General features: G+C 39.3%; 1 long non-coding RNA gene across 1 annotated transcript; it reads left to right on the top strand.

Annotated features, from left to right (window-relative positions):
• The first annotated feature begins 4,249 nt into the window (after positions 1-4,249).
• On the top strand, positions 4,250-7,843 carry LOC131560949 (uncharacterized). The gene is made up of 3 exons (XR_009275029.1): positions 4,250-4,306; positions 7,016-7,129; positions 7,520-7,843. It is a non-coding gene; the product is annotated as an uncharacterized LOC131560949 (long non-coding RNA).
• Positions 7,844-9,725: the final 1,882 nt, after the last annotated feature.

The following is a 9,725-nucleotide window of genomic DNA, read 5'->3' as shown; positions in this document are numbered from 1 at the left end:
AGCTGGAAACTGCTTTTTTGCCTTTTGCTAGTTTTTAATTCCACTTCACTGACAAAATTCAGCATAAGGGAGCAGAAACTGAGTTTTCATCTGCTTTGTTCATTCTCAGCAAAATCTGTAGCTAGTTCCCAAAGCCTTTTTGTTTAAACTAGTTCACTAAAACAAAAAAAGGCACGTAGATATTTTCTTTAGTCTTATTTGTTGTGGAGTTTCTTCAGAGGCTCCTATGGGGAAACAGCTGTGACAGCTTTGATGCAGAAATACAATAATATAGAGATTATATAGCTGATTTTTCAGAACATCATCTTCTTCTCTAGTGATTATAAAATATACAGCTCATCAAAGCACAAAGAATTCCAGAATTCCCCAGTGCTCTTCATAGGAGACTGAAAAAATAAATAATCCAGACTCAAAAAACCAAACCAAACCAAACCAAATAAAAAAACAAACAAACAAACAAACAAAAAACCCCAAAGCCCCCAAAAATCTTAAGAAATTTAGCAAAAACCTGACAAGCTATCATAGAAAAACATAGGGAATCTTCATGTTTAGATTTCTCTTCCTTATGCACATCTTTGTGCCTGGTATTCATGTCTCTAATATCTTAATTGATCATTTCAGCTATTGAAAACACATAGTTTAATTTGTTCAAGAAATACAACACTCTCCAACAATATCATTAAATATTTCAGCTAGTGCTATGACCTGTGGGTGCTTCATTTCAGCCCCTTATACCTTATTTTACCATTGTCATGCTGTTCTTCACGCTGATCACACTCTACAGTCTTTGTTGTGCTGTTTGAGAAGCGATTTCAGTTCCTCCTTTCCAATCTCTTCTACAAACTGGTTTAGCTATGGTACCCTCTCACTATTGATGTCTCCATCATAATTTCTATTCCAACATCTCTGCTAAATCAGGAAATAAGTATACAGCTGAAAGCAGTGTAAAACAAAAGTTATATGATCAGCTTTCTGTAAAAAACCCAATGATCTCTTCTTATATTTAGTTTCACCTCTCAGCTCTGAAAGTCCATTATGGTTAATGATAGAAAAAGATTGAAATAGCTTAATATTGTTTAGTTTAAAGAGGAGCAGAGTTGGAAAAAATCACAATATAGAGAGATGTGACCTGAGGAAGGTAAATCTGACATTCTTATTTACTTTCCCAGAACAAAGAAATTATTCTGCCCAGATGTAAAATGCAGCAGATAAATTACTGCTCCACAGAGCTCGCTCTGGGGCTCACTGCCTCAAGATATTGAGGGCAAGACAAAATTGCTGCTTACAGAATTGGCCAGTATAAACATACTGCCATGAAGAAGGAGAAATATGGTGGTGAGCAGAACAGCCAGCAAATGTGGGGGTTCTCCCTTTATTTATTACAAGCCACTCCAGCCCTGGCAGTGCTGTTTACCCACACCATGCTGGAATCTGTAATTATGACCAGATATATTCCCTTTGGGCAGCTCAAATTGCCTAAACCAAGGTGAAATTAAACTGCAGTTTATTGTCTTGGGGATCATTAATTTTCCAAAGAGGTGCAAACAAATATATAGGGGACTGATCCTACCAACTAGACTCATCTTGCATTTTTATAAGCTTCTGATTACATTTTAAGAAATGAGGATATAATGGACTGGAAAGGCTGAGATCTCTGGATCCATGTCACTCAAACCACTATCAATATTAGCATGCACAGGTGCCCCATGTCACTCAAACCACTATCAATATTAGCATGCACAGGTGCCCCATGTCACTCAAACCACTATCAATATTAGCATGCACAGGTGCCCCATTGGTAAAGAATCCTAAAAGGACAGAGACCAGCTCATATATTTGCATCCCAAAGGTACTTCACCAGTTGAGAGGCAGCAGAAGTGACAAAGCATAGAAACCTTTATGTGTCTTCATTACAATTACAGGACACAGCTCTGAAAACTACTAAGGCCCATGTGCACTATGACCATTAAAGCAATCACAGAAGAAAAAGACTTTGAGAAGGAAATGCATAATTCATGTACCTCCCCTTCAGATCTGGAACTGGAAGAGAAACAGGGAGCAGAGTGATGTCCCAATAATTCAAATGGAAATATTCAGTGACCTACGATACCACTGGGACACACAAGTCCAGGGGGCTGGGTGGGATTGACCCAGGGGCACACAGTGAGCTGACAGAAGTGCTCACTGAGCCACTTTCCATCATTTGTCAGCAGTCCTGGATAACTGGGGGAGTTCCAGCTGATTCAAAGTCAGAAAATGTGACTTGGGAAAGGCCAGAAGGAGGACACAGGGCACTCCAGGCCTGACTTTGGTGCTGGAGAAGGTCATGGAGCAGATTGTCTGGAGGGCCATCATGTGTCAGGTACGGGACAACCAGGGGATCAGGCCCAGACAATGTAGATTTGTGCAAGGCAGGTCCTGCTTGACTGACCTGATCTCCTGTGACAAAGTGACCCACAAAGTGGGTGAGGGGAATGCTGTGGATGTCTGCCTGGACTTTTGTAAAGCCTTTGAAACCATTTCCAACAGCACCTCCTGGAGACACTGGCTGCTCATGGTTTGGACAGGTGCACTCTTTGCTGGGTTAAACTGTCTGGATGGCCATCCCCGAGAGGTGCTGAAGGGAGTCAAACCCAATGGGCAGCTGGTCACCAGTGGTGTTCCTGAGAACTCAGTGTTGGGGGCACTGCTGTTTCATGTCTCTATCAATGATCTGGAGTAGGGGATCCAGTAATCTCAGTAAGTTTGCAAACAACACCAAGATGGTTGATCTGCTCCAAGACTGTCAATCTCTTGGAGGGTAGGAGAACTCTGCAGATGGATCTGGATAGTCTGGATCAATGGGCCAAGGTCAACAGTGTGAGGTTCAACGTGGTGACATTCTGGGTCCTATCCTTGGTCAGTACAGCTCCATAAAATGCTACAGGCTGGGGCAGAGTGGCTGGAAGGGTGCTCAGAGGAAAGGGACCTGGGAGTGCTGATTGACAGCAGCTGAACATGAGAGCCAGAATGGGCCCAAGTGGCCAAGGAGGCCAGTGGCACCTGGCCTGGATCAGCAGTAATGTGGCCAGCAGGACCTGGGCAGTGATTGTTCCCCTGTACTCAGCACTGGCGAGGCTGCACTTCAAATCCTGTGTTTAGTGTTGGGCCTCTCATGGAGAAAGACACTGAGGCATTGCAGCATGTCCAGAGAAGGGCAATGGAGCTGGGGAAGGATCTGGAGCACAAGTCTGATCAGGGGCAGCTGAGGGAACTGGAGTTGTTTTGCCTGGAGGAAAGGAGGCTCACAAGAGACCTTATCAATCTCTACAACTACCTGAGTAAAGTAACAAGCAATGGAGCAAGAGGAAATTGCCTTAAATTGTGCCAGAGGAGGCTTAGATTGCATATTAGGAAAAATTTCTTTCCCAAAGGCGTTTTCAAGAGTTGGAACAGGCTGCACAGGGAAGTGGTTGAGTCGCAATCCCTGGAGTGTAGATGTGTGTATGTGGCACTTGGGGACATAGTTTTAGTGGTGGGCTTGGCAGTGCTGGGTTAATGGTTGGGCTTGATGATCTTAAATGCCTGTTCCAACTTAAACGCTTCTGTGATTCTGTGATATTGTTAATATTGTTAATATTTAACATCAGCTTTGAAGATGAAAGAAACACGTGTCTGACACAAATAGCCTTAAATTCCCCCTCAGGCTGCACTCAGCAGAGAGATCTGTGACTTTACTGCAGTAGGTCAGCTTATAATGGGGTACAAGGAGGTGAATTGTTGAACCTTCATTTTTGTGTTAGTCCATAAAGCACTTATAAAACATCTGTGAAATTTATACTCTTGGTCTGCCTTTTCAGTATATCAATCCTAGTTTATGGTAGGATAAAATATCTCTGATCTTCAGAAACAAAAAATAATCATAATCCATGAAAAAGTGAGAATGCAAGTTTAAATAAACTCCACAGGTAACATCATTTACATTGGAATCTACTGGTGTTGCTCATTAATACAAATCACATAATTTGTAGACTATTTCTTTAAGTTTCAGTTTTTCATTTTTGTCAGAAGCAAGAAAGTACAATGTAGGGGGATAGAACATAAGTAAATAAAGGTAGTATAGAAGGTAATCTTACCCCCTAAAGAGTTGCAGCTGAGCCAATTATTAAGGATTAGGAGCAGGCCTGATGTTAACAGGCCACAGCTGTAGCCAACAAGAAGAGTGTTATAAAAGAGTGGATTGGTTGGCTGGGGAAACTGGAGTCAGTTGGCTGCTGTGAGGATGAGTCAGTGCTTGGAGGAGCTGCCTACAAGAAACATCAAGGAGGTACAAAACTCTAGCAATATAGAACCCTTGTAATGTAATGACAATAGAACTCATGCAATATAATGACAGCAGTGCAATATTTACAAGTTTTGATAACAAAGAAGTAAGAGCCAGCACCATTTATGTGCTGGTGAAGGTTAACATGCCCATCTAAGAGGAAGGCACTGAAATTTCATTTGATGATTTTCTTTTTTGAGAGATGTAGATGAGGTATCATATTGACATTCAAAACTTTAAAGGAACAAAAAATTACGGTCTTTTTCTCAGTTGACTTCATTTAAAAAAAATAGTTTCCAAAAAAAAGAGAGCAGCAAGATGGAACTTCATCTTACGGTGCTGCAAAGACCCCCAGAACAGATATCTGTGATGTTGGCCCAGACTCTGCTCTTCCAGTGTCCCAAAATCACCTGGGTACCAGAAGAAAGCTTTAGATCTGCACTGTTTACTCTTAAAGCCATAATCAGACTATTTGATTTCAAAAATGCCAAGTCACAGGTATTGCTTTTACTGCAATACCTCTGCTTTCTCACTATATTCATTCACACTGAGACTCAGACTTCCCATCTGTCATGTACCAGATGACTGCTCCAATACCTAAAATATGAAATCTCTCCAGAGTTTCTGATTAAATGCAGGGATACTGAAAAAGAACAATAATGTGGCTAACCTGTAGCTATGCAAATGACAAGTTTGGACAATTTGGATAGTTTGAGCAAAATCTCACTTATTTCCCTCCTTTCTCCTCTTCCATCTTTTGTCATATTGACATTACCTATTTTAACTCAGGTAGTATCCATTATCACAGTAATTATCTGAATGTTTAGAGCTCAGATCAGTAAACAGTGCTTTCTTAGTAACAGTTTTTTTCAGGTGCTTAAAAATTACTAACAACATTCAAAAGATGTTCTGTATGCCTGCAGTTTCTCCCAAGGTAGGCAGTGCAAGTTTCAGTCTAAAGTCTGACTGCAAAATGCCTGTCATTTATCTCTAGGTCAGAATTCAAAGCAGAACAAACACAGAGACAGAAAAGCCTTGTACTTCAGTGCTTTATTTTTTTTTCTTTTGATATTTTTTACATAGGCCATCTCCCTGTATTAGTTACACTTATTAAAGTCTAGAAACTACTAGAGTTGAGTCAGTGGAATAATCAAAGATCAGTATCACTGTAACCAAAAGCACAAAATAATTTGTTATTTTCTATTGACATGGAAAGCACCATGAATATTTACACTGAAGAAATACATTGCACGTTGGTAGTGCTACCTTGTATTTTTGAAGTTCACTATGCATATGTAACTATGCTCAGAATAATAGTTACAAAGAATTTCATTCAGTTCTAATGCAGAACATCTCATTATATCAGACTGTTTGGAAAACTGCTTGGAAAAAAAAAAAGAAATATTATTGGAGAATTCTGGTTTATTAACTGATGTGCTGTACTTGTATAAACAAATGCATGTAGGAAGGAAGTTTCAAAGACAAAACCTCTCATGAATTAGTTCAAATTTTTTAATGAGCCTGACCATTTCATAGTTCTGAATTCTCACTGCTAAGGTTTGCATTCTTTTTTGGTTTTATTCTGAGTCTCTGGCCTCTTCCATTTTATGCAAATATGGATGATTATAAATACAGACACATACACTTGCATAAGGATCCTTAATAAAAAAATGGCAAATAAAATCTTTTATGAAAGTATGTGTGTACAATTTATAACAATACACCAAATGAGAAAAAAAAAAAATTGGCAGGAGTTCCTTCCTTCATCTGTTTGACAAGAACAAAGGAGATAGCTGATGATTACACACAAAGGAGATTTTAAATGCAGAGTACAATCTCTAAAAGAAATCTTAGAATAACACTTCACTTGTACAAAGGAGGCAATTCAAACCCAACCTGAATAATCAGGTGCTCCTTTTAAGGAGGGACATGGCTATATGATGATCTTTCTCCCCCTGATAGATTATCTGACCTCTGCAAAAGATGATTCTTGGATTTTTCTACCAAGTTCAAAAAGTAATTTACTAGTTTTGTTTCAGCATCATGTGCTGTTAAACAGTTTATCACCAATGATAATATATGCAGGTCTGACAATACCAACCCTGTCACAGCTGAAACTGGGGACTTTTCATGCAAAGCTGGTTTTTTTCAAATTCTAAAATTTCTTAAATAATATGCAAAATAATACATTGAATTTTTGGTGTTCTATGTAATAGAAACAGAGTAAAGCCCATTATCTGGTGGCCCAAACCTGCCAGGACACATTCAGGTACCATCTTTGTTGACAGGATAGAACCACTATGTGACAACATCAAAAATTACAGGCAACCCTTTTTCTGCCCAGATTGGGAGAGTGGTGGGAAGAAATAAACACTGATAAGGCAGAGGGGGATGTCTGTAAGTCAGAGACAGGGCCAGAAGGAGGGGCAGCCAGAGGGGACCTCTGCTTTGCCATCCATTCTGCCTCAGCTCATCTGGGTTGCAGTCCCACCATTGTAGGGCTCCTTCAGTACATGAACCCTCCAAGAGGTTTGAATCTTTGAATGATGCAAAGACAGGCCAAACTTGGCTTCTGATAGACACATAATATGATTATAGGCTCTAGAGCTGACAAGAGAATTGGTGGGCGTCAAAGGCCATTCTTCATTCCTATTAGCCTGCCCAGTTCCAGAAGATGTGTAATTGTCATGGTCTTTTCCCTTTGATCTGTAGGGTGATGCAGAGGTCTCCTCACCTTGGGAATAAAGCTCTATTTTCAGCTTTCTAAAGCTGGCAAAGAATGAGCCACAGGCTCAAAGATGAAATTTAGTTTGTCCCAGGATTCAGGTGAGCATTAGGAGATGCTCTTTATTGATATGTTGAGACTGGGGAGAGGAAAGTTGCTGCAGCTTATTGGCCGCTTTGCTTTACTTCAGTTCATGGGAAGAGTGTTGGAAGTGGGACTAGATGACCTTTAAAGTCTACTTCCAGTCCAAACCATTCTATGAAGAGGGTTTTTTGTGTGACTGCATTAACATGTTTCCCAGTGTAATGGTGATAGATATTCTTATGAGAAGCTGGAAAACAAGTGTGAGTTTAACAATGTCTTTGCAGATGTTTGTGAGAGCTAGAAACAGCAAGTCTGGGGGGATGGGGGGGCTGCAGGTGAATTTATAGTCTTACTGTAAATCTGTTTCAGATGCTTAGTGAGATTCTGTGGAATTCTGCCTACCACAGGATTTGCTGCCCACATTGCTCCCAGCACTGACTGGTACAAGAACTTCCAGGAGCTGCAGTCCAAGGAGGCAGAGCTGAGCTTTCTGGCCTACTGTGTGGTATCGTCCCTCCTTTTGGAGGGACCATTTGACATCTTTTCTTGTGGAGCATGTGCCATACAAGCTATGCTGAGTACTCCAGTGCCTTGATACATCCTGTTGTAAGACATGTCACAAACTCTAGGGCTGGGAAAAAGTCCAAATCACTTCTTTGATTATAGGATATGTCCAGCCTAAGCTTTTTTAAAAATTTTAATGTGGCCATAAATAAACATGATTTTCCAGATTTTATAGTGAAGTTGGAAAGCTTACTAACCTCTAATCTGTAGGGAAAGCATTAGCATTCCCTAATCCTCTTCAGATGAAATGAGTGGGGTAAATTCAATCCACTTGCCTTAATGGTTTAATGAGTCTTTTTGAAGCAGATTAAGGAAAGGTCATGGAACCTCAGTGTCCAGTGCAGGGACAGTAAGAAATATTTCATAATGATTTGGAGAATGAGCATTTATTTGACTGATGTGCTGAGCAGGGCCTGCATCCTAAAGAGGATTCAGGACTGCAGTCATTTTCATATTAAGTTTTAATGGTTTCATTCAAACATTTAAGTGTGAAGGAAGGAGCTGTCCCTCTTGTGAAGTTCTTTCCAGTTTTCTCTCCATATCATATTTTTATGAACTGCAAAGAGCTCAACTCATTGTTCCAAATATGTCCTGATCCCCACCTTACTTGATAGATTTTCAAGCAAGCACTTAGAGTTTTTCTGTCATTCTGTCCTGCTCTCTGAGAGATGTTTCCCAAGAAACACACAAAGCCACTTCATTGTTTCCTGTCAGTTCATCTGTTGAAACATTTTTTGGATGTCTGATACAAAAAATATCCGCAATAGATAAATTGTGAGACCATGAGTTATCCTTCTGTCAAATACTATTAGATTCTGTTTTGCTGTTCACCTGTTTTCTCTTTTTTTTTTTCTCATGAAATTGGAATGAACACTTTTTTTGGTTCCATATTCTTATACCGTACTCACAAAATCCTGCCTTAATTCTAAAATGTATGAAGACTGTGGTAATACCACATAATGATCACAAGTGTATTAAATGTTCCATACTCTGCATTCTCTGTGCACCTGGGATCTTGCCATGGCAATATCAGAAGAACAGTGCCAGCATTTCACATGCTGCTTGTATTTGATGTTCCAGTTGTTTTTTCATGACAGCTGGACTGTTCAGAAAGCATTTCTGGCAGACAATACTAAAATATTCAATGGTCTCTTGATCCAGTTCAAACTTATGTTTGCAAATTGCTTTCTTCCTTCTTAATTCCAAATGTCAGAGAGAAAATAATAGGTGTTTGCCACCTTAATATTTGCTATGCTTCTTCTTTTAAAATATTGACATTATGATGTATGTGCATTTTTAAATTATACTCCAATTATCTACAGTTAAATTAGGAATCTGCATAGTGCTATAATACCAGCCTGCTGACATACAAAAATTAGTTCCTGCAAACATTTGATTTTCAGAGCTGTTTGATACAATTGAAGATTTTCCTAAAATATAAGAAATTCTGATTTTCCTGGTCTTAGACCTATATATAGAACTGCTCTGCGAAAAGGATGCCAATTAGACTGCTGGGCAGGTACTGCTGAAGATGAAGCTTTGTAGCAGCTCAGATGGATGTTCCTGCTACATGATTTCTTGTTCAATGCATGTCTGAGACCTCAGTATGTCTCATATGTATTTTGGTACCACTATTTTTCAATCAATGAGACCATTTGTATCAAAGGATCTCTCCAAAAGCAGACTTTATGATCTGATTGAGACTTTCATAAGCAATGAAGACAACATATTTCATTGATGATCTCATGATTTCTGTTGTAATTATAAAAGAATAGTAATGATAAATGAAGCTGCTTTCAAGTGAACATTTCAGTTTCAGTTGCTTGGATTCCTGCTTTTTTTTGTTCGTTTTTTTTCTTTTTTTGTCTTTTCAGTATGCTGTAGGAAATAAAAGGGAAAAATGATATCTCAAAGATTGAACAGAGTTTCAACAGAATACCTGAGAATATGCACAAATATAAGCTCATAAGTAGTCCTGTTGTGTGACATTCCTAAAGTTCTCATGTAGTTAAGTATGTACTCTTAAATCGGGGTCAAATAAAAATTTGT

The sequence above is a fragment of the Ammospiza caudacuta genome, chromosome 8, assembly GCF_027887145.1.
Source record: "Ammospiza caudacuta isolate bAmmCau1 chromosome 8, bAmmCau1.pri, whole genome shotgun sequence".
Classification (NCBI taxonomy): domain Eukaryota; kingdom Metazoa; phylum Chordata; class Aves; order Passeriformes; family Passerellidae; genus Ammospiza; species Ammospiza caudacuta.
This window is presented reverse-complemented; position numbering and strand designations above follow the sequence as displayed.